Source organism: Anabrus simplex, chromosome 12 (assembly GCF_040414725.1).
Source record: "Anabrus simplex isolate iqAnaSimp1 chromosome 12, ASM4041472v1, whole genome shotgun sequence".
In the NCBI taxonomy this organism is placed as follows: domain Eukaryota; kingdom Metazoa; phylum Arthropoda; class Insecta; order Orthoptera; family Tettigoniidae; genus Anabrus; species Anabrus simplex.
This window is the reverse complement of record NC_090276.1, coordinates 36,464,318-36,486,393: the sequence shown is the minus strand read 5'-3', so window position 1 is coordinate 36,486,393 and position 22,076 is coordinate 36,464,318. Positions and strand designations below refer to the sequence as shown.

The 22,076-nt window shown below is 40.1% G+C and overlaps 1 protein-coding gene across 4 annotated transcripts in view; it reads left to right on the top strand.

Moving 5' to 3' along the window:
* The window catches only part of pnt (pointed), a 942,655-nt gene that overhangs the window by 181,070 nt on the left and 739,509 nt on the right, over positions 1–22,076 (top strand). The window lies entirely within an intron of this gene.

Genomic DNA, 22,076 nt, shown 5'->3' with positions numbered 1-22,076 from the left:
GAAAGTTGAGTCAATAGGTTGGTTCTTTTGAAAATTCAGAGACGTGATTGTGAAACCAACAGATCTCTTGAATCTATTTTCTAAGAAGCTTCGAAAGTTGGACTTTAGATTGTAATCTGAACATACCACTCACCCCCTTTGGGTGTGGGGGACACAGACGAAGAATACACCGACGGTAGCCCCTGCCTGTCGTAAGAGGCGAATAAAAGGGGGCGACCAAGGGATGAGTGAATTAGAAGCGTGAAGCTACTTGCGGTTATTACCATCACGCGGGGATCACTATGGGTCGCCTTTACTTGCGAGTAGTATCACTGTGTTAGGTACACAATAGATTTGTGATTAGTAGCAGCAGAAAGCGGTTCACTGTGGGTTTACAGTACCTGTGAATAGTACCACTATATGAGTGACACCGTGGGTCTGCGTTACCTGTGATTAGTATCCACTATGTGAGGAACACCACGGGAATACAGGCGCCCGTGATTAGTACACCCATGTGAGGAACACAATGGGTTTGCGTTGCCTATGAGTGGCGCCATTATGTGAGACACACCATAGGTCTGCGTTACCTGTGCGACGTACAATGCTTGTGAGTAGTACCATAATGTGTGGAACAACCGTGAGTGTACGTTACTTTAGATTAGTACCTCAGCTTGAGAAATACCATGGTTCTACTTTACTAGCGATAAGTACCATTATAAGGGGCCGATGACCTGGATTTTGGACCGCCTTTAGACAACAAGCATCATCGATTCAGGATTGTGCTTTGGAAGCAGAGCTTGGTTAGTAACAGAATTGTTTAAAGATAGTTTCCGGGAAGGTGGGGCATTGCGGGTCGGATTCACTGATTGTTTTGAGATCATCATCTTTTTGAATTCTAGTCAGTGGATTGATGTTGGAATTTTTTTAACGTTGTGGGTTGGATCCGTTGATTATTTCAAATTTTAAATTCATATTCATCTATGCATTCATTCGTCATCGTCACGTTTTGAATTCTGGTCAGTGGATGAATTTTGGACTTTTAAAATGTCATTACATTTCGTACCATTAAGGGCCGATGAGACTTGGGTGTTAGGCCTCTTTAAACAACAAGCATCATCAACATACCATTCGCTGTAAAAGTATTGACTTCTTGTTCTCTATTTTAATGTAAGATTTTGTCCTGTACTGCAATCATAATTTAATTCACTTGTATCAATGTCCTTATGAAGACACCCATGCAAGCGCGCACCACATGCCTTCATTATATGTTGTGTCATCGTTTTGTTACTGTAACGTCCCCGTCGATCGATCCTGGCTACGCTAGTGACAAAAACTTTTGGCGAAAAGTTACATGCGAAGAAATGTGTGACGGATGACAGCTGTCTGACAAGCGAAATCACAGCTCTAAAATAGGTTTCGTACACCTCCTCGGTAATAAATTTGTGTTCCAGGATTATTAGCATTGCCACAATGTAATCAGATGTTTGTCAGGCATAATAGACATTTAAATTCATCACCATGTGTTTCTGAGTGTTCAAATGCGATATTTCACTTTCAGACGAACGTAATCTCTGCTACAACACCAGTATCATTCAAAAAGTCATTCGCCATGCGGTTAGGGTCGCGTGGCTGTGAGTCAGGAGATTGTGGGTTCGAGTCCCGCTGTCGGCAACCCATTTTCATACCAGACAAATGCTGCGGCTGTATCTTAATTAAGGCCACGGCTGCTGCCTTCTCACTACTAAGTCTTTCCTATCCCACCTTCGACATAAGACCTGTCTGTGTCGGTGAGACGTAAAGCATACATACATACATACATACATACATACATCATTATACACCGTTATGCCTTTCACGTTCAGTCTGCAAGCCTCTGTGAATTTACTAAACGTTGCCACAATCCTATGTTTGAAACTAGTGCTGTTTAGTTATATACCTCTTATCTTTAAATCGTTAGAAACTGAGTGTAACCATCGTCTTGGCCTCCCTTTACTCTCTTACCTTCCATAACAGAGTCCATATTGAAAAAAATTCTCAATACATTGCTAATGTACAAGAACATTCTTTTGAAAGGCATATTTTCAAGGTCCATATCGGTTATCATTCCATAAGATTAGTTCGATGCAGGTCTTCATGCCATCTTGTCACCAGCTAACTGTTACATTTCTACGTGAATACTACATCTTATATATTCATCTAATCTGTTTCATATTCATACCTTGGTCGTTTTTACTGCCTACACTTCCCTCAAGAACAACTGAACAAGTCTTGGGTGTCTTAATGTGTACTATCATTCTATCTCTTTCCTGGTCAAATTTCGCTACTCGTTCTCTTCTCACCAATTCGAATCAGTACCTCTCCATTCGTGATTCGATCCATGCATCTCAGCTTCAGCATTCTACTCCAACACCACACTTCAAAAAGCTTAAATTCTCTCTCTTTCTGGTCGGGCTGGTTCGATCCTGGCTCAGTCCGGTGTTATTTGAAGGTGCTCAGATATGTCAGTCTCGTATCGGTAGATACACAGGCCGATGACTAACATGTTACGCCCCTTTAAAAACAAGCGGTAGATTTACTGGCACGTAAAGGTACTCCCGCGGGACAAAATTCCGGCACCTCGGCGTCTCCAAGAACTGTAAAAGTAGTTAGTGGGACGTAATGCTAATAACATTATTATTATTATTATTATTATTATTATTATTATTATTATTTTCTTCCTAAGCGAGTTATCGTCCTTGTTTCACTTCCATACAACGCCACGCTCCAGACGAAAGTCTTCAAAAACATCTTTCCAATTCCTATAGGCCTATCAATGTTTGAAGTGAGCAAATTTCTTTTCTTAAGAAAGGCCTTCCTTGCTTGTGCTAGTCTGAATTTTATGTCCTCCTTACTTATGCGATCGTTAAATATTTTACTACCCAAGTAACAATATTCATCTGCCTCCTTTAACGCTTAATTTCCTTAATTTCCTAACCTGGCATTTCCTGCATCCCCTGATTTCCTTGGACTGCACTCCATTACTTTCCTTCTGAATTTATTTATTTATTTATTTATTTATTTTCATCTTGTACTCCTCCTCTTTCTGTCCATACCATTCAGCAGTTGTCCGGTCCCATGGCTAAATCGTTAGCGTGCTGGCCTTTGATTAGGGGTCCCGGGTTCGTTGCTCGGTAGGGGTGTGTGTGTGTGTGTGTTGTTTTCATAATTTCATCCTCCTCATGACGCGCGGGTCGCCTACGAGCGTCAAATCAAAAACCTGCAACTGGTGAGCCGAACATGTCCTCGGACACTCCATTTCATTTCATTCAGCAGTTCTTCCGGATCTTCTGCAGACTCAGATAAAATAACAATTTCATCGCTAAATCTCGAGTTTTGATTTTCTCTCCTTGCACTGTGATACCCTTTCCAAATTCTTCTTTGATTTCCTTTACCGCTTGTACTACATGAACACTGAAAAGGGGAGGGGACCAACTGCAGCCTTACCTCACGCCTTTCTGGATTGGTGCTTCTTATTCTTAGCCCTCGATTGTTATCACTGCAGACTATTTCGTTTACAGATTGTAGATAATTTCTCGGTATGTGATCCCGATCACCTTTATATCTCAGTTAGCTTGGTCCAATCAACATTATGGAATTCCTTTTCTAGATCGACGTGGGCTAGTTCTTCCTTAATTCGATGTAAAATCATGGTGAATCCGTGATGATGATTTAATCTTTCAGGGATGATGGAGGACAGCAAATCGATCAATTTGAGATAAGGAACCGTAGTCCGGAAACGTTCGAGTCAAAAGTTATGAATAAAGCCCGGATTTTTATGCAGTAACAGGTTAGGTTGCAAACTAGTTTTGGTTAGTAGGCAGTGTCGGCCACCCGCTCTTCCAAAATGTAGCAAGAGTAGCATAAAGTATAGGGGTTCCGATGGGCCGTACCCCTAATATCAATGCAAACCCCGTAGCATAGTCGTTGTGCAGATTAGACTATACTTGCTACTCGCTTCAGTAAGTTTGCATTCTAACCTATTAATGCATACAAATCCGGGCTCTAGTTATTAATAATCCAAGATGTTTAACATCCGTCCGTTCTTAACAGACGTCGGGCTGTCGGAATATCGTCCCGCCGTAGTTCTTTAATGTACCGGAAGCGAACGACAGTGGATTGTCACCTTTAAACACCCTTAAACGCCACTGCGAACATTCGTTGTAAATGGAGCAGCGTGTGAAATTTGTGCAGGTAAACGGACTTACACGAGTAGAATTTTGCTTAACTTTTGACTCGGTCTTTTCCGAAATAACGTTCCTTATCTCAAATTGATCCATTTGCCGTCCTTCATCATTCCTGAATGTTCGTAACATCACGCATACAGCCTGTATTTCTTCTGAAGCCAAACTGATCTCCCAACTCAGCTTCAACGTTTCCTTCCATTCTTATTTATTCTCCTTCTTACCCAAGGAACTAATTTTTCAGAGACTACTAAACATTACTCACCTTTTAGTGTACGAACTGTGTCAGTTTCCCTTAGCTCATCAATAGGAGTGCAAATAACAAATCGCATTTCAAAATTCAAATTGCTGTCTCAACTTCAGATACAATTATCGTGAAAGATATTACTACGAGTCATTAATTTCTTGTGCAAATTAACAACTTTAGAATCTACAATGAAGATTTACAAGTGTATCTAAAATTTGTGTGTTACCTTAATAAACTGTGCTCTCAAAGAAATGTTTTCTCCTTCAACAAATTTGGAGGTGGTTAGTGTTATACTAATATTTTTGGTAAATACATACATTGAAGTCTTCCTTGTAGCTGTTAGGCAATTAAATAAGTGCGCGGAATTTGAATGCTCTAGCTCTTACGGTATGTGAGAAAAATATATTTCGAGATTTAAAAAAAAGTAGTGTCGGATTTCTCTTTAACGCAAATCAAATAATTATAAATATGTCTTGAAACTCAAATTGATAATGATTAACTTACCTGGATCGTTTTTGAGGCGGCCCCGTGGTGAAGGGGTAGCGTGCCTGCATCTTACCCGGAGGCCCCGCGTTCGATTCCCGGCCAGGTCAGAGAATTTTACCTGGGCCCGAGGGCTGGTTCGAGTTCCACTCAGTCTACGTGATTCGAATTGAGGAGCTATTGACGGTGAGATAGCGGCCCCGGTCTAGAAAGCCAAGAATAACGGCCGAGAGGATTCGACACCTCGTAATCTGCAGGCCTTCGGGCTGAGTAGTTTTCGCTTGATAGGCCAAGGCCCTTCAAGGGCTATAGTGCCATAGGGGTTTGGGTTTGGTATGGATCGTTTTTCAGACACATCTATGAAGAATGTGGAGTCGGCAAGTGTAGGATACAGTGAATCGAAAGGAGGAAAGTGACTAAGGGCCTATGAAACTCTCATGAATTAAATAATCGTTACTCCATAGAGTTTTATGAGATGAGGCCTCCGTGATAAGAGCCTTCTATATGTCTCTCAGTCATGGCCGTACATAAATACTTAACATCACAGCTTGCAAGGTCACATAGACCATCATGTACTGTAACGCACCTCTTTGATAATATGCCTCTGTCATGATTATCTATCAGTAGTTCACATCACAGCCTGTACGGTTGCTGGGTAACATCGCGTCACACTTGTTGAATCACTAATTTCATGACTCAAATTTTCAGATGAACGCCAGCCGTAAGAAAATATGTATGTCCAAAATGTAATGTAATGTTTGCTGCCAGTTTAGAGGGCGTGACAAAGTTGACGCCTTATTTAAATGGCTTTTTAAAACGTGTTTTTGCTGCAGGAACCTTATAGGCCATATTTTGGGATTCCGGAACGCGGAAGATGTGTAGAAAAATGTAAGGACGTTTCCATGTTTAGGTGCCATTGAAACGAAATATCTTTGCTGTTATTATTATTATTATTATTATTATTATTATTATTATTATTATTATTAGTCATTTATAGGTTAGAATGCAAATTTACTGAAGGGAATAAGTATACTCTAGCCTGTAAAATATCTCTGAGATTTGCATAAACAGTGGGGGCCTGGCCTATTACAACTCCTAAAGGGTATGTTACTCCCGCTACACTACGGAATAGCGGGCTAGGCGCCACTTCCTCCAACCCAAATTGAATAATATTCACAAATATTAGGAAACGCAGGCTTTGATTCAATGTCAATGGTCATATTAAAAGATTGCACCCAGACAGACTTGCCAAACAAACAGTCGAATTCTATAAAAAACAGGAGTAAAGCTAAAACAGACACAATGAAATGGATTGGCGAAATTAAAACAGATTTGAAACAGGCGGGAATTACACCAGCAGATGTCCAGAACAGGGTAATCTTCAGATCCAAAATTCACAAATGGTAAATTAACCAAGAGGAAAGACCAAAGAAGACTGGAACAACCTGGTGTGAAGACAGAAAGAAAGCCTACAGTAAAAGAACAAAAGAAATATGGGCACAGATGAAGGCAAATGCACGCCTCTTAAGTACTTTGCGTAGTCCTAATCAGCTTATTCGCATATATAATAATAATAATAATAATAATAATAATTTGCTTTACGTCCCACTAACTCCTTTGCGGTTTTCGGAGAGGCCGTGTCGCCGCAATTTAGTCCCGCAGTTTTTTACGTGCCAGTAAATCAACGGACACGAGGCTGATGTATTTGAGCACCTTCAAATACCACCGGACTGAGCCAGGATCGATCGTAGCCAAATTTAGATGGCATCCTAACCCATTACTGCCTTAACATACAGGCTCTAGTTAATATAACTTCCTCTTATTCCGGTCTAGTCCGATTATGGTGAATATAATTCCTCTCCCGTCTGGCTTAGTGGCTGTGACGGTTCAACGCTGGCCTTATGAACCCACATTTGCGTGTTTGATCCCGGACCAATCTCGGTAGTATTTGAACGTGCTCAAATACGCCAGCCTCGTGGTTCACCAGTATGTAAAAGAAGAAAAAACAAAATTCCGGCACCTTGGCCTCTCCGAAAACCTTACAAGTTATAAAACCAATAACATTATTGTATGCCTACCCCTTAGTCTAGTTTACTAATAGGGGGTCGGGGATGAGGTGGGATGAAATTATAGGGCACGATTTTTCGGATAATGCCCTTCCTAACACCAGCCTTAGTTGAGCAGCTAATGAAGATGAAATTGTGTAAGTGGGTGGCAGAAATTGGCTGTGTTCTATGAATAGGAACTGTTCCGGCATTTGCCTGGAAGTGAAAATGGGAAACCACAAAACACCCTTCTCAAAACAGTCGACGACGGTGGGATTCGAACCCGCGCCTCTCCCGAATGCAGAGCTTAGCTCCATATCCGTAGCATGTTAAACTCCCGCGGCCGCGCCGCTCAATTATTATTATTATTATTATTATTATTATTATTATTATTATTATTATTATTATTATTATTACCGTGGTTCCGTGGTTCAGAGGATTAGGAAGCGCCTGGGTTGAATGGCTGGACAGGGGATTACTTAGAGCAAATTTTTACTTTAACAAAATTTGGAAATGTTAAATGTTATGTCTTTCCTTTCTTAAAATTGAGAGAGAGAGAGAGAGATTAATTTAAAGACATAAGAAGAAACCGGAGAAATATTACTGGGAATACCCGCATTAACCACGAACTCGTTAGCTCCAGCCATGCATTGGGCTTAGCAGTCCTTGATCACGTACAAGATTAATCTGAATTTTACTTACATATGAAACAGCATAATTGCTCTCAGCTCCACAATCAGTTTTAAGTACTGTTCCTTACGGGAACCTAAACGTAGACACGGTTACCCGAAAAACCATAAAGAATATACAAGGGCATAATTACCCATACCACAAGGCCTTAACAATAAAAAGTTTACACAAAACAGACAAAGAGTCGAAACACCAGAACTCCTTGACGAATATTCGGGAACAGATGGGAACCTAAGTGGGGCTTAAGGCCCAATGACAGAGGCTAATCCCGTACTAAAAAACTGCAACTAAAGCGTAAACAATTTCAAAGCCGAGACAAGATTTCCAAAATTTATTGGCTGAAAACTTTAGTTACCCTGCTAAAAAGTAGAAGGGGAGACTACCGAGGGTCACCACTCGTGCTCCCTTACATTCCATTTTCCCCAGTAGGAAATATAAATAGAGTCCGAAGACTGCGCAGAAGGTCCTACATTTTAGCCCAAAAAGAAAATAATACATATTAGGTATTAAAAGAACTGCTGAAATCTTCCTCTCGAAACACATGCCGGCTCAGTCTCATGTTTAGGTAAATTCTGCCATTATCTGTTAGTGCTGTATCTTCTTCAAGCCGGCCGCACCATGCCTCCTGGCCCTCACTAACCTCCGTCAAGTCTCCCTCTCAATAACCGGAGCAGATCAGACAAGACGTCCCTAAAGTGTTCTCCTTAAATAGCTCCATATGGGAAAGTTCCAGATTAAATTCAATCCCAGAGCACTGATAGGCTAAATTTTCATACACTCCCCCGGGTTTGATTGGCTAGAGAAATAAGTTCCAGGCATGTGATAGGCAGATTACCTTAGAGGAGAAACCAGGTGAAGTACTGACATCTTAGGTACATGAAAAACAATCATTAGAAAGAAAAGGTTTACGACCTGTGACAGCTGAAATATCTTCAGAAATTAATTTGTGTTTAGTCCACTAGAGGTTGCTGGAAAATAGATGACAGTGCCACCTTAACATCGGAGAAAGAAGTTCTAGAAACTAGCCGAAGAAGGCGTGCGTCTGTTAATTATTATTATTATTATTATTATTATTATTATTATTCCGTTCAGTCCGCATGAGTGGCTACAATAGGAAAGGGAAGTGCTGGTCTTCTAAGCTCAAGTTGACAGGTCCTGACTCAGTCTGGTGGTACAGAGTTTGAAGAAGCGCAAATACGCCTGTCTCGTTTCGGTAGATTTACCGGCACACGAAGGATCTCCAGCGGGATGAAGTTCCGGTAACTCTGAATCTCCGAAAACCGTAATACTTGTTTTGCGGGCTGTAAAAGAAAATACTATTGTTCCTCGGTTAGTGCTATGTTACAAGACGTTTGTGCCGTTCTTGACTGCGGTACAAATCCTGTACCAACTTGCCAAAGCTAATATCCTTTAGCACTATCAACATTTCTGTTTACTTTGTTGATTAGTTAACCCATGTTACAACAACAGTATCCTCAAGAGAGATAACATAACATAATTATCTCACTTAGCAATGAAGTCACAAGAAGATCTAGCAAGTCCATTATAACTCATTTGTGCAGTAAGAGTAAATTTTGTCAATGTTCTTGTAGGTCAGATTTTGTTTAATAGACTCAGTTTGGGCAGAGATTCGCTAACACTTATTTCTGTGCTTGAAGGGTTTTAATGATATTGGCTGCGAATTGCTTTTTTTTGCTGCTCGTCACTTTCTGATATAATAAAATTACAGGAGTTTATTGTCGAAGTATTTGTTAGACAAATATATTTTAAATAATAAGACAATGCATTCTACGAGAGAGAAAGAAACCTTGTCTGGGATCTATATATAAAATAACGTGTCCTGGCCGACTGACTCGTTCATCATAAAGAAATGAAATTTTGGGGATACATTCATGTTACAATGTAGGTGCTCACTAAGGAAAGGGGGCGAATTTTTAAAAGAAGTATATTTATATCTCAAAAACTGAACAGTTTAAAGACGTGAAAGTTAATATTTGGAATCTCGTATAAAAATAAGGAAACACTTTTTTTTTTCGACTTGACTGTATCTCACATGTTCAGATTTATGTCGCATGTTCCAGACTTAGCTCTGCCAGTAGCCTCGTCATCTTAGCCCCAAAAGGCAATACCACAAACGTGGTTTACAAAGCGGTTGTTGGATAAATGAAATTCAATTTTTCGGTGAGTTTTTATATTTTAGGGATTTTCAGATAATGTCTTAGTGCAGTACGGAGGAACGATTACTTATATCATATTATGAAATTCACGCGAATGGCACCGCAGGTAACATTTAGTAAGGAATAAGGAAGTACCTTAGCTGAGTCCTGGTATTGCTTTTTCACGCCCTTCGAGGCCCTTGTCTGTCTTTGGCCGATATCTTCATTTTTCGAAGTGTCGGATCCCTTCCAATTTTTTTCTCTCTGATTAGTGCTGTATTTCCTCTTAAAACAATCACCACCACCACCTCGCCGAAAACTTTCAGCGTCTTAGTGCGATGTTAAACTAAAAAGGAAAAAGTTGAGAAAATTATAGACGGAGCACAATTACAAAAAAAAAAAAAAAAAAAAAAATCACACGACCTAGCACCAGAGCCCCTTATACCCATGCACGGAAGAGTGAATTCTGAATTTTTATTCATCTGCGCTGTTTAGGAGCGTTTCTAAGCTTTAAAAACAGCACTCATTTAAGAATGAAATTGTCAAAAACTAGGATCGCTCATAAATAATTACTAAAGTAGGCGCGGAAAATTCATGGGAGGATATAGGGCAGTCTATCTACTTATAGTATGGTGAAATTGTCTAGATGGGGTCTTCGGGTATTGCTAGTTACTTAATATATCGGGCGAGTTGGCCGTGCGGTTAGAGGCGCGCGGCTGTGAGCTTGCATCCGGGAGATAGTGAGTTCGAATCCCACTGTCGGCAGCCCTGAAGATGGTTTTCCATGGTTTCCCATTTTCACACCAGGCAAATGCTGGGGCTGTACCTTAAGGCCACGGCCGCTTCCTTCCAATTCCTAGGCCTATCCTATCCCATCGTCGCCATAAGACCTATCTGTGTCGGTGCGACGTAAAGCCACTAGCAAAAAAAAAAAAAAAAAAAAAAAAAAAAAAAAAAAAAGCCGGTTACTTAATACAATATAATAGATGATTTGTTTCAATGTTTAAGAGACCCGAAACTGTGAAAAACTGTATGAGGGCGGTAGTATTATAAGCGGCTCTGTATGAGAAATTCGTTTTGGTTGGGCCTGCCTAAAACATGAAAGCAAAAAGCAGTCATCTCCATATAGGCCATGGAGGCCCTGAGAGGGGAGGAAGGTAAAAGCTTCCACTAGCCGCAACCTCTGCACTTCATGGGGGTAGAGTGGTTACCTCTACGACGGGCCACCTTTACCCCCAGGAATCAACCTGGTACTCATTTTTAGTGTAGGCTGAGTGAACCTCAGGACCATATGCACCTCCGGAAGTGGAAGTGTCGTTTCTTAAAATGTTAGACCTTCTGACGGGGAATCGAACTCACGCTCTTCCATATGAACAGGTCATGCCTCTACCGCCTCGGCCAGGCAGCCCCTCCCTTCGTGATATACAGGCCGTACTGTAGCTCCGATGACGTCACGCAAAGAGGCAGATGGTTTCCTCCGTCCGACCCGCGCAATGCAAGCACATGATACGACTGTGCCTTATAGTTAAGAAATATTCCCAAATGTTGTATTAATGTAACAGGAAAGATTAACAGCTGTAACAGTTTCATATCGCGTAAGTTATGTCTGTGTAATTTTAGGAGAAGTATGCTTAAAATGTGATAAAACTGGTCAATGCATAACGATTGATTTACTCCATGTACTCAACAATTCATAATTATTGTGCATGAATAAAAATATGGAGACAACGAACGTTCAAAAATCAAAACAATAAGGCTTTGCCACCGTACGTCCAGATCATCGTAAATACAGTACAGCTTTTGTGGGTTTCTTTTCTTCGAACTTCTAGCACTACCCTTCAAGGAATTACGTTGCATTGCATGGTACACCTAAATATTCTCTACTAGCAATAGTAATTTAAATTGTTTAAAGTGTGTGTACAGTATAATAATGCCAAAATCATTTAGTTGAAGTTTAGGTTTTAAAAACTGGATTTAGTCAGGTACACTCCGTACGTTCTCAAGATTATCTAATCCAAGAAATAACACAAATGTAGGTTCACTTGGTTACTAATCATCTGGATTACTTTCAGACCAGTGTTTCAACAATAAAACGCACTGCTAAATATCTAATATCTATAAGAAGAAGAAAGTCAAAAGTAGAACTCGCCATCAGCTCGGAAAAACGAGTGAAACACGTAATAGTTCAATTATCGGTTAGGATTACCTTCTTTCAAAAATGTCTCCTGCCCGCATTCTAAGGAAATGAGAATATTGCTGTATAGTCATTTGTATAGTGGTGCACACAACGTCTTGGCATTGTGAAAATGTATTTAAATTCGCAAAACATCATATTTCCACGAAAACGTGCTATACAATGGCAATTCAATGAATAAATTCCACGAGAAGCATTATGTCCCTTGAAGTTTTATTACTCACGACGTGAACTAACCTAAACTATGAGTTCTCATTATCTCAATAAGAGCTGTTTACGTAAATACAGAAGTGAAAAATATGGAGAACAGTTATGCAATATACTTAAAACTAAGAGGTCTCTCTTTCAACAGTCGCAATTATCCAAAGAATGTTCTCAATCACTATGTATTACATTCGTAAATACAACTCGTAACATTCGTTTAGCCGCCCTAATCGATCAGTTGATGGGCTTAGCGCGTTCTCTACAGTATAGCCTGTACATCACAAAGGCAGTGATACTGTGTAGAGATGAGAACAATGCAAGAATGAGGAATGAATGTGGCCTGCAAGCACGAATTTCTTGTTCTGCCCAGACAGATCGGCTCTTACCTGCTACACGAAAAAATTGACTCACACTTAGCAGTTTGCTGGATGACAACTGACAAGAGCGAAAAGCTGCCAGTAGATGATAATACAGAGTCGCCTGGGTAGTAGCGGAGTTGCTATGGTAACCATTGCGTCACTGGCTCTGCTGGTGAAAACCCCTTCGCCCCGTGCCTCACCCCGCATGTGCATTCTTTTGATCTCCCAACAAAAATACAGGGTTCTAGTTTACCTCGCCATGCGATTGCTCAGTCGTGATGTTGGTAAAAACTACACGTTACCATTTCTTTGAATTGCTCGTAAGTTGTTGAAAATGATAACCTGCAACCTGTTTCCCAGTCATTGACCGGGTCAGGGATGAAATGAATGAAGCAGATATAGGCTATTAGTACGATGGGGTCGCCACTCCCAAAGTGATATATTAATGACTGATAGATGCTATGAAATGAGAATGGAGTGTGTTGCTGGAATGAAAGATGACAGGGAAAACCGGAGTACCCGGAGAAAAACCTGTCCCGCCTCCGCTTTGTCCAGCACATATCCCACATGGAGTGACCGGGATTTGAACCACGGTATCCAGCGGTGAGAGGCCGACGCGCTGCCGTCTGAACCACGGAGGCTCTCTCGTAAGTTGTTACAGCAAGATATTGACACATAGGCGCCGACTCAGTGGGGTTGAGGGAGCCTCCCGCTCAGTGTTTACTATTAGAAAAATAATGTTCACTTATTGATGTTTACGTAGTCTCGCTTGGAAGCCTCACTAGACAGCGCCTTGTAGCTCGCTTGCGGCGACAGATCTCTACATGCCGAGCAAAAAGCTAGTGATGGGATAATCGAATACAGAATAATAGCTTATTCGGTTATTTAATTTTATTCGTATATTCCATTATTTTTCCATTCAATTATTTTCCGATTATTCATTCGAAACAATGAGGCAATCGTGTAATGAATGACTTCCAAATAATCAAATGAAAAATTGTCCATATCTCATCATGGGGAAATTTAAACTACCTATCCCCATTCCCTTAAAGAAAGTGTGTGGATGGAAAGATCGGTCTCTGATAAGCTTTCCGAAAATAATACGAACTCATGCTACACACGTATGAATGAGCCATGCACGCAGATATCTATATATTAAACAAATTAGTAAAACTAAGTCAGTCAGTCCGGCCATTCTATCCGGTCGATTTCCTTTATTTTTTTAAAACTGAAAGGTATTCATGCACAGATTTGTCATCAGGTACTATAAATCACTTAACTTCCACCTTCCTCAAATATTTCATTTTTTCAATTTTTTTTGTCTCTTTGAAGCAATCATATCTTTGGTTCTAATTGAGGTACGCAGTTCGTTTTGGTCTAAAATCACTCGGTCGATCAAGCGCTTTCTTTTGAGGTAATAACTACTTAAATTGGCGGATTCTGAGAAAAGTTATGAGTACATTTGTCTCCATGACGAAGACCTTTGAAGGACTTTTTAACAGTTCGGCGCGTAGTGTTGTTCCAAGGAACGTTTAATTCAATTTCTTTGTGTGATGTATTTTCAAGTGTTTTGTTGACATAATATTACATTCTATTACCACAGCAGATCATGTTCTTTATTTCATTAACTCGAAACTTTGCAAATACATCCGTGAGGATAGTAACGAACAACACCATACTATGACATTGCGGGCGGAGCCAGCGGGAACTGCTAGTCATTACTTAAAATGCCCAGATTAAGACACTATATCACACACCCACAAATTTACGCGAAGCGCAGTACGTGTTGGCTACTTGGTTGACCAAATTTATCGTCATAAATTAAAATTCACCCGAATTTTCTCTAAATGGCTACGTTGTTATTCGCTATTTTTGAAAATATTGTCACTAAATGACTTCAGAAAGACTCCAGATCGCTAGAGTTGGCAGTTCAGTTCATTATCCATCAGACACATTTTACATTTTACATATTCGATTATTTAAATAATCCGATGGAGTTTATTCGTTTATTAAAAGTATTCGACTATCCCATCACTACGAAAAACCGTCCGTCCCAAACATTTAACGATGGAAAACGGCCTTGAATATCACTTCGGTCTAAAACCGTTTCAATTTCTGAGAAGCATCCCACCTCAACCGGCTACCTTTCATAAGCCTTTAAATCATTTCATTGATTCTCCACTGTTCTACATTGAGGGTTGTTGCCCACATGGCAGATTCTCCATCACCGAGCTCGATAGCTGCAGTCGCTGAAGTGCGGCCAGTATCCAGTATTCGGGAGATAGTAGGTTCGAATCCCACTGTCGGCAGCCCTGAAAATGGTTTTCCGTGGTTTCCCATTTTCACACCAGGCAAATGCTGGGGCTGTACCTTAATTAAGGCCACGGCCGCTTCCTGCCCACTCCTAGCCCTTTCCTGTCCCATCGTCGCCAAAAGACCTATCTGTGTCGGTGCGACGTAAAGCAACTAGCAAATAGATTCTCCATCAGTTGTTTACCTAGTCTATATATTAAGGGCCTACTAAAAACTGCTTCGGCAAATCCGTCAGTCCGTTCTGCTGGGCCGATTTCTTTCATTCTCTCCGGAATTACCTTCCGGCGAATCATGAGACATCGATAGGTCTCTTAAGTTCAGCCAATTTTGATTAATCATAAAATCAAATCATTAAATGATCACTCCAGTAATTGCAGGCGAAGGTTTACCCTAACCTGCAGTTGCTAAGCGACTAATACTTTCATTAATATTCTGATATAATGCTATTTTCATCATTAGTAATGCCAGTGCATGCAGCCATGTGTAATTACTACCTGCCAAGCCAGACGTTATACATTTCTTTTGATCACGGAAGAATTCTATTCCCTTCTAGACACTCTTTGATTCTCTAAGCTTTCCCAGGTTCTACGTAAATATTCAGCAGATGACAGAGCGTTCCTAATATCTTACATGCGGCTAAGAGAAAAAAGTCTACGTACAAACAGACCCCATCATGCTATACGCCTTAGATATTATATGGGAACACCTATCGAAGGATAACCTAGCTACACTAGAAGAACTGAAGACTATGTACTTTTAAAAAAAAGTTCTCTGCCTGGAAAAAATCGCTCCTTCGAGACTAACCTATGAGCTCACAAGATAACCTTCTATTTAGAACTGCGATTAAAAATACCATTGCCTTCTACGACACATTACCAAGCTTTACTTCAGGAATGGCAGAATAAAAAAAGCGAATGCATGGTTAGGTTTTTAAGAAACAGACGGCATGATATCAGAATGAATGAATTCTGACTACGAACTACGGCTTCTTAATAAATGTTCATAACACCATTCGAAAGGTCAGGCAAAACAAAAGACTACGACGGGCATATCAAGACGAGTTATCTCACCTGTTAATAACGAATGCTGCGGAGTAGTATGAGTCCTCTAGTCCTTTTAAAGAAGTTTGAAATTCATCGAACGTCTCTCTTGGTAAATTATTCTAATCCCTAACTTCTCTTCCTAAACGTATTTACACGTGTGTCTTCTTGAATTCCAATTCATGTTAAGATATTTCATTCTTTTATACACTCCATTCAAGTTAGTTTATTCGTTCACCAATGGCAGAAGTAATCTTCTTTTCCTATACCTGTGGATTCGGCCCTTTTTACGGCCGGATGCCCTTCCTGACGCCAATCCTATATAGAAGGTTTCTGTGGAGGTTGGTAGTGTGTAGCGTGAATATGAAGAGGAGAGTGTTGGGACGGACACAAGCTTCAATACTTTTAAATAATTTATAGTCATCGTTCCATCCAACTTTGCTTTTAAGTTAAACAATGAACTTCTCAAAATTGTTACGTCGTTTCAACAAACAACAATTGAAGTGAATCCATCTTAGGATTTTATGGGACTCTTCTGAAACATAATGTTTGTCCCGTATTTCGTTTCTTAGTATTTGCATAAAAAGACGGGCCTTAGTCATGAGCTACAGTATTCGAGCCAGCCACGAAGACACTGCTTTGACTCACGTACACGTAGGACCTAGTACAGGAATGGTGTACGTAATTGCATAAGAAGACGGGCCTTAATCATGAGCTATTGGAGCCAGCCACGAAGATACTGCTTTGACTAACGTAGGACCTCCCATTACGCGCCTCGGATAACGATAAGGACTCGAACTTTCAGCATGAATCACTCTCTACTACACCAACCAACTCCTCCTCTTTCATCTCCACTGCTTCCACACCTTCATTCAACGGTTGAACGAACTTATCTCACCACCCATTTCATTCATAAATGCATCGTGGGAAGGATTCCAGAAGCGGTGCTGTGTAGCAGGGTGGACTCACGCCGTCTTACTAATAAACGGTGTATAACTTTTTATACAAGGTTTTGTGAAATTCGTTACTAATAAACCATGTATAAGCCTCCTGTTTATACGCACACTATAACTATACACAGTTTAATTGTAGGACTGTGTATACCAAGCTTATAGACCTCTTCAGCACAAAACGTTACTAATAAACTGCATATAGGCTCTATAGTGTACAAGATTGTTATGCGCATTAATGTTAATGCATGGCAATTGTTATACAGACGCGGGACCTAGTTTAAGAAGTGTATAAGACAATCCATTGCATTTAACAGTATTTCCGCGCACTCATATGAATACCATAGGTGGTATAATTTGACGAATTGTATTAATTACGAGTTCAGTGACTGAAGTGGATTGAAATAATGAATAATTGTGACGATTTAGCGCACTATATTTTAGGTATCGCCTGATTAGGTTATGCACGATAGTCACAGAGTCTCTCTTGGGTGTCTATGGCTGAATTTTAATGAAATGTTGCCCTAGCCATCTCACACCTCCCGAAGAAGAAGAAGAAGAAGAAGAAGAAGAAGAAGAAATAATCGTAATTGTAGTCCGGTTCTAGGACATTTCGTACCACTTGACCGTCTGATTACCTGCGAAGTATCAGCCGATGACTTTAAAATATTTAGGAGAGGACATTCCGTACCACTTGAAAGACTGGAAAATATTGCGAAGTATAAACAATATCCTAAAGAATGTAATTCATATGTATATTCATTGTTCACTACTGGCGCAGAAGCTTCCGCACTGTGTGACCACTACTAGTGTTAACCTTCCGTCAAGTTCAACTGATCTGACTGACATACGTGTTAATTCTCATCTCGTATTCGTCATTCGCTTGTGGGGGGGGGGGGGGGCTATATACGAGCTACTTCCACCTTTCGGTAGTATCCTATTTCCCCGTGACCTTCAAGCTCATGTCGGCCAGTTTATCAGAATCTTTTATTTTACTTACTTGATAATGAAATAATGCAGGAGTTTATAAATATTCACAATAATGGTAATATTATCCATCCTTAAGCTCGACAGGCACATTGCGCCCGAACTCGATGTGTATTTCTATTGCATTGTTTTGTTTTAGGATTTATACTTCAAAAATTCTACTTTCTTGTGATACTAGGGCCTATTTACGTTAACATAAGTGATAAGTATAGTCTGACTCGTTGGCTGAATGGTCAGCGTGCTGGCCTTCGGTTCAGAGGGACCCGCGTTCGATTCCCGGCCGGGTCGGCGATTTTAATCGCTTCTGATTAATTACTCTGACCCGGGGACTGGGTGTATATTTCCGTCCCAACACTCTTCTCCTCATATCCAGCCAACATACCACACTACCAACCACAACAGAAACACGCAATAGTGATTACATCCCCCCATATAGGGTTGGCGTCGAGAAGGGCATCCGGCCGTAGAACAGGGCCGAATCCACATGTGCGACGCAGTTCGTGGGAAAACGTGGCAGGAAAAGAAGAATAAGTTATAAGTATAGTTTAAAGGACTATTATTGAAAATTGTATGGAAGTTTTCTTCAATAAATGTAAATTATTTTTGTTTCTGATTTATAAAGCGTTTATGTCAGGCTCATTACGCCCACTGGCGTGGACATGGAATTCCAATTTGACATCAAGTGGTACGGATTGTCCTGACGTAAATATTTGGAGGTTATGGGAAAACCGTTCGCAGGTAGATAACGACCTAGGTGGTACGAAATGTCCTCAAAAATCAAGTGGTACGGAATGTCCGTGGTACGAAATGTCCGGACACCTTGTAGTCCAACCTCCCAATTTGCATGGTCAGGCTGCCAGAACTGCTTTCAACAATAATCATAAAAAAATGGTATAACTTGAAAACCGAACGTAATATGATTTCCATACTTTGTAGTTGAATACGCAGAAATATGATGTATAAATGCCTAATAGAAACTTTTTGATCAAACCTTTCTTTTAGCTACAAAACAGGGTTTCCTTTCTCCTCAAAAGTTAGGATTTTGGAATGTGTACCCCTTTTCAACTCGCCGATTCAATTACAATTGCTTACATTTTCTGTACTATCCCAGTTAGGAGCTTTTGATCTTTTCTTAAGTTTTTTTTTTTTTTCGTTCATTACACAAGCAAGCTGAAGAAATGTTGATATCAGTAGAAGCCAATTTCCAGCTGTCTCACTTTGTGTTGCCACTGCCTTTTCGATATGCCGTGCTACTGCGCGGCTTTCCGGAAAGTTTTGCTCGTAGATAGCCAGCAGAAGCGATCATAAAGGCGGTGAACGTGCGAAATACGTCAGTGAACTGCAGGAAGAGGTTCCTACGCCTTGGAACGAGTGTATACGTGCTGTATAGTAATACGATGCGTATAGCACGTTTATTAGTAAGAAAAATGTACAACGCTTATACAGGGTTTATTCACTGTATAACTAAACAAGTGTTAAACAACTGTATAAGGACTTTTTATTAGTAAGACCCACGATGTATAAGACATTGTGTTTTCGTTCGCAAAAGAAAAGAAATAGGGTCAAACATTATGTTTCAGAAGAGTCCCATAAAATCCTAAGATAGATTCACTTCAATTGTTGTTTGTCGAAATGACGTAACAATTTTATGAAGTTCATTGTTTAACTTAAAGCAAAATGGATGTAACGATGACTATACATTATTTAAAAGTATTGAAGCTCGTATGTTCTTCAGTCTGCAGAAACTAAGTTAGAGTAATACATTTATAAACTAGTCGGAAAAAAAAGAAAACAAATGGTAACGGCTTTATATTTGAAAAAGACATATCTTAATTAAAATACACACGTTTCGTTCTTGAAAGGTCATCATCAGATTCTATCAATCACATCCATTTTTTTTTAGAAATCTATAAACATTTATATTTATTTCTGTTTAAATATTTAGGGACTTGAACATTGGAAGTTGGATATACTAGGATGGAGAGAAAACAGGGCATAATTAACCATGGAACCGTACACACATGTTTCAGGGACACTATCCGTACACCGGGGTACTGAGTACTCCACAAAAGAATAACGTATTTTACTCATTCACACTAACGATTTTAAAACCTCATGAAATCAGTGAAATGGATTATTTTCAATATGTGGATATATATTCGCAAATTACAACAGCTCTGTAATCGCTGGTTAATAAATAAAATATAAAGGTCACATTTTTATTTAAAACAAGTGTCTTTTGGTTTTGGTTCTGCAGTAAGATTCACTTTGCAAAATTTGGGCACAACTCCAGCATATGGTTTTTGCATACGAATATCCTTTGTCCACTGCAAATTTGGTGATTTTAGAAACTTTGGGCAGTCCTTACTTATTCCAGGTCTGAGAATGACTGGTGTTTGTTGACTGGGTATCGAAAATACCATTTATACGCAATAGAAAGGAGGATACCTCTGTATCAGTGTTGCCAACTCATAAATCTTTTCTCCGCTAAATTTTAGTTGAAAATCCGGTAAATTGCGCTAAATTTCAAATTGAAGCAAAATAGCATATAGCAGCTGTTTTAAATAAGAGGTTAACTCAACACTCACCATTTTCAGAACAGGAGTTCGTCTTCTCCTCCCCGCACTAGGGATATGCTCTGAAGCAGATGTGCTGAGTTGAGGTCCTGTGGTTTCATATGAAGCCACATGGTACTATTCTTTTTCAAAGAATATGCTCGCAGTTCACAGCAGCAAAGACCATACGGAAATTTTCAAATCTATTTCGAAAGTTATTTTCACTTTAATTCCGGTTTTCATTGTTTTCGATAAGTGTGGAAAGAACAATGTCGCATTTATATTGCACTGCCAATAGATGCACCGCACCGTCCGTATTTCAGATGACTGGGAAGCTCAACCAACTAGTCTTTTAAAGTTTAATTATTTAACCACTCTTTACGAAATATCTGACTTTTCAACCTTTTCTTTCGATATATTGACGTACCAAATAGAACCTGACGTCGAAAGAAACACGTTATCAAACACGACACTACCCGGCTCATCAAGAGTACGGTAACGATTGTAAAAAGTACTGAATGAGGCGGTGGGCTAGACCTGGTCTAGAAAGCGAGTGGTGGTATGCAGCACAAGTTCAATACAACAGGAATGAGTCGACTATTATGCCGTACTAAGTTCCATATTATTTGTTTCTCCTGGCGATGAAAGGTGGATATTGTTACCGCTGAAAATCGCTAAAAGAAGTTCGAAAATCCTTCAAAAAATCCGCTGTCCGCTAAATGGAAAATTTATCCGCTAAGTTGGCAACACTGCTCTGTATGTTGGTGGGATTTTCAGTCCTCTTCTGCCAACGTGAATATTAGTTCATCTGAAACACGAAGGGAAAATATATATTCTGTCACATCATCTTCTTCAATAATGTTTATTTCCATCATGTCCGACTCGTTGGCTGAATGGTCAGCGTACTGGCCTTCGGTTCAGAGGGTCCCGGGTTCGATTCCCGGCCGGGTCGGGGATTTTAACCTTAATTGGTTAATTCCAATGGCCCGGGGGCTGGGTATATGTGTTGTCTTCATCATCATTATCCTCATCACGACGCGCAGGTCGCCTGCGGTAGTCAAATAGAAAGACCTGCTCCTGGCGAGCCGAACCCGTCCTGGGATATCCCGGCACTAAAAGCCATACGACATTTCATTTCATTTCCATCATCGTCTGGAGCATCAAGAAAATCATCAAGGATATCAGGCTCAGAACTATCTACAGGATTCTTGTAAATCTGTTCACCGCCTTCCAAAGTACAAAGGCACGTGTTAAAAAAAGCAGGAAAAACCAAACTGGCTACAAAAAAAAAAAAAGTTTCATTAACCAGGGAACTGTATGCCCCAAAGATATGTTTTGATATACACGTGGCCGAGATGACTGGCTCAGACGGTTGAGGCACTGGCTTTCTGACCCCAACTTGGCGGGTTCGATCCTGGCTCAGTCCGCTGGTATTTGAAGGTGCTCAAATACGTCAGCCTCGTGTCGGTAGATTTACTGGCACGTAAAAGAACTCCTGTGGGACTAAATTCCGGCACCTCGGCGTCTCCGAAGACCGTAAAAGTAGTTAGTGGGACGTAAAACAAATAACATTATTATTATTATTATTATTATTATTATTATTATTATTATTATTATTATTATATGGACGTAGTCGTCGTTCGTTAGAATTAGT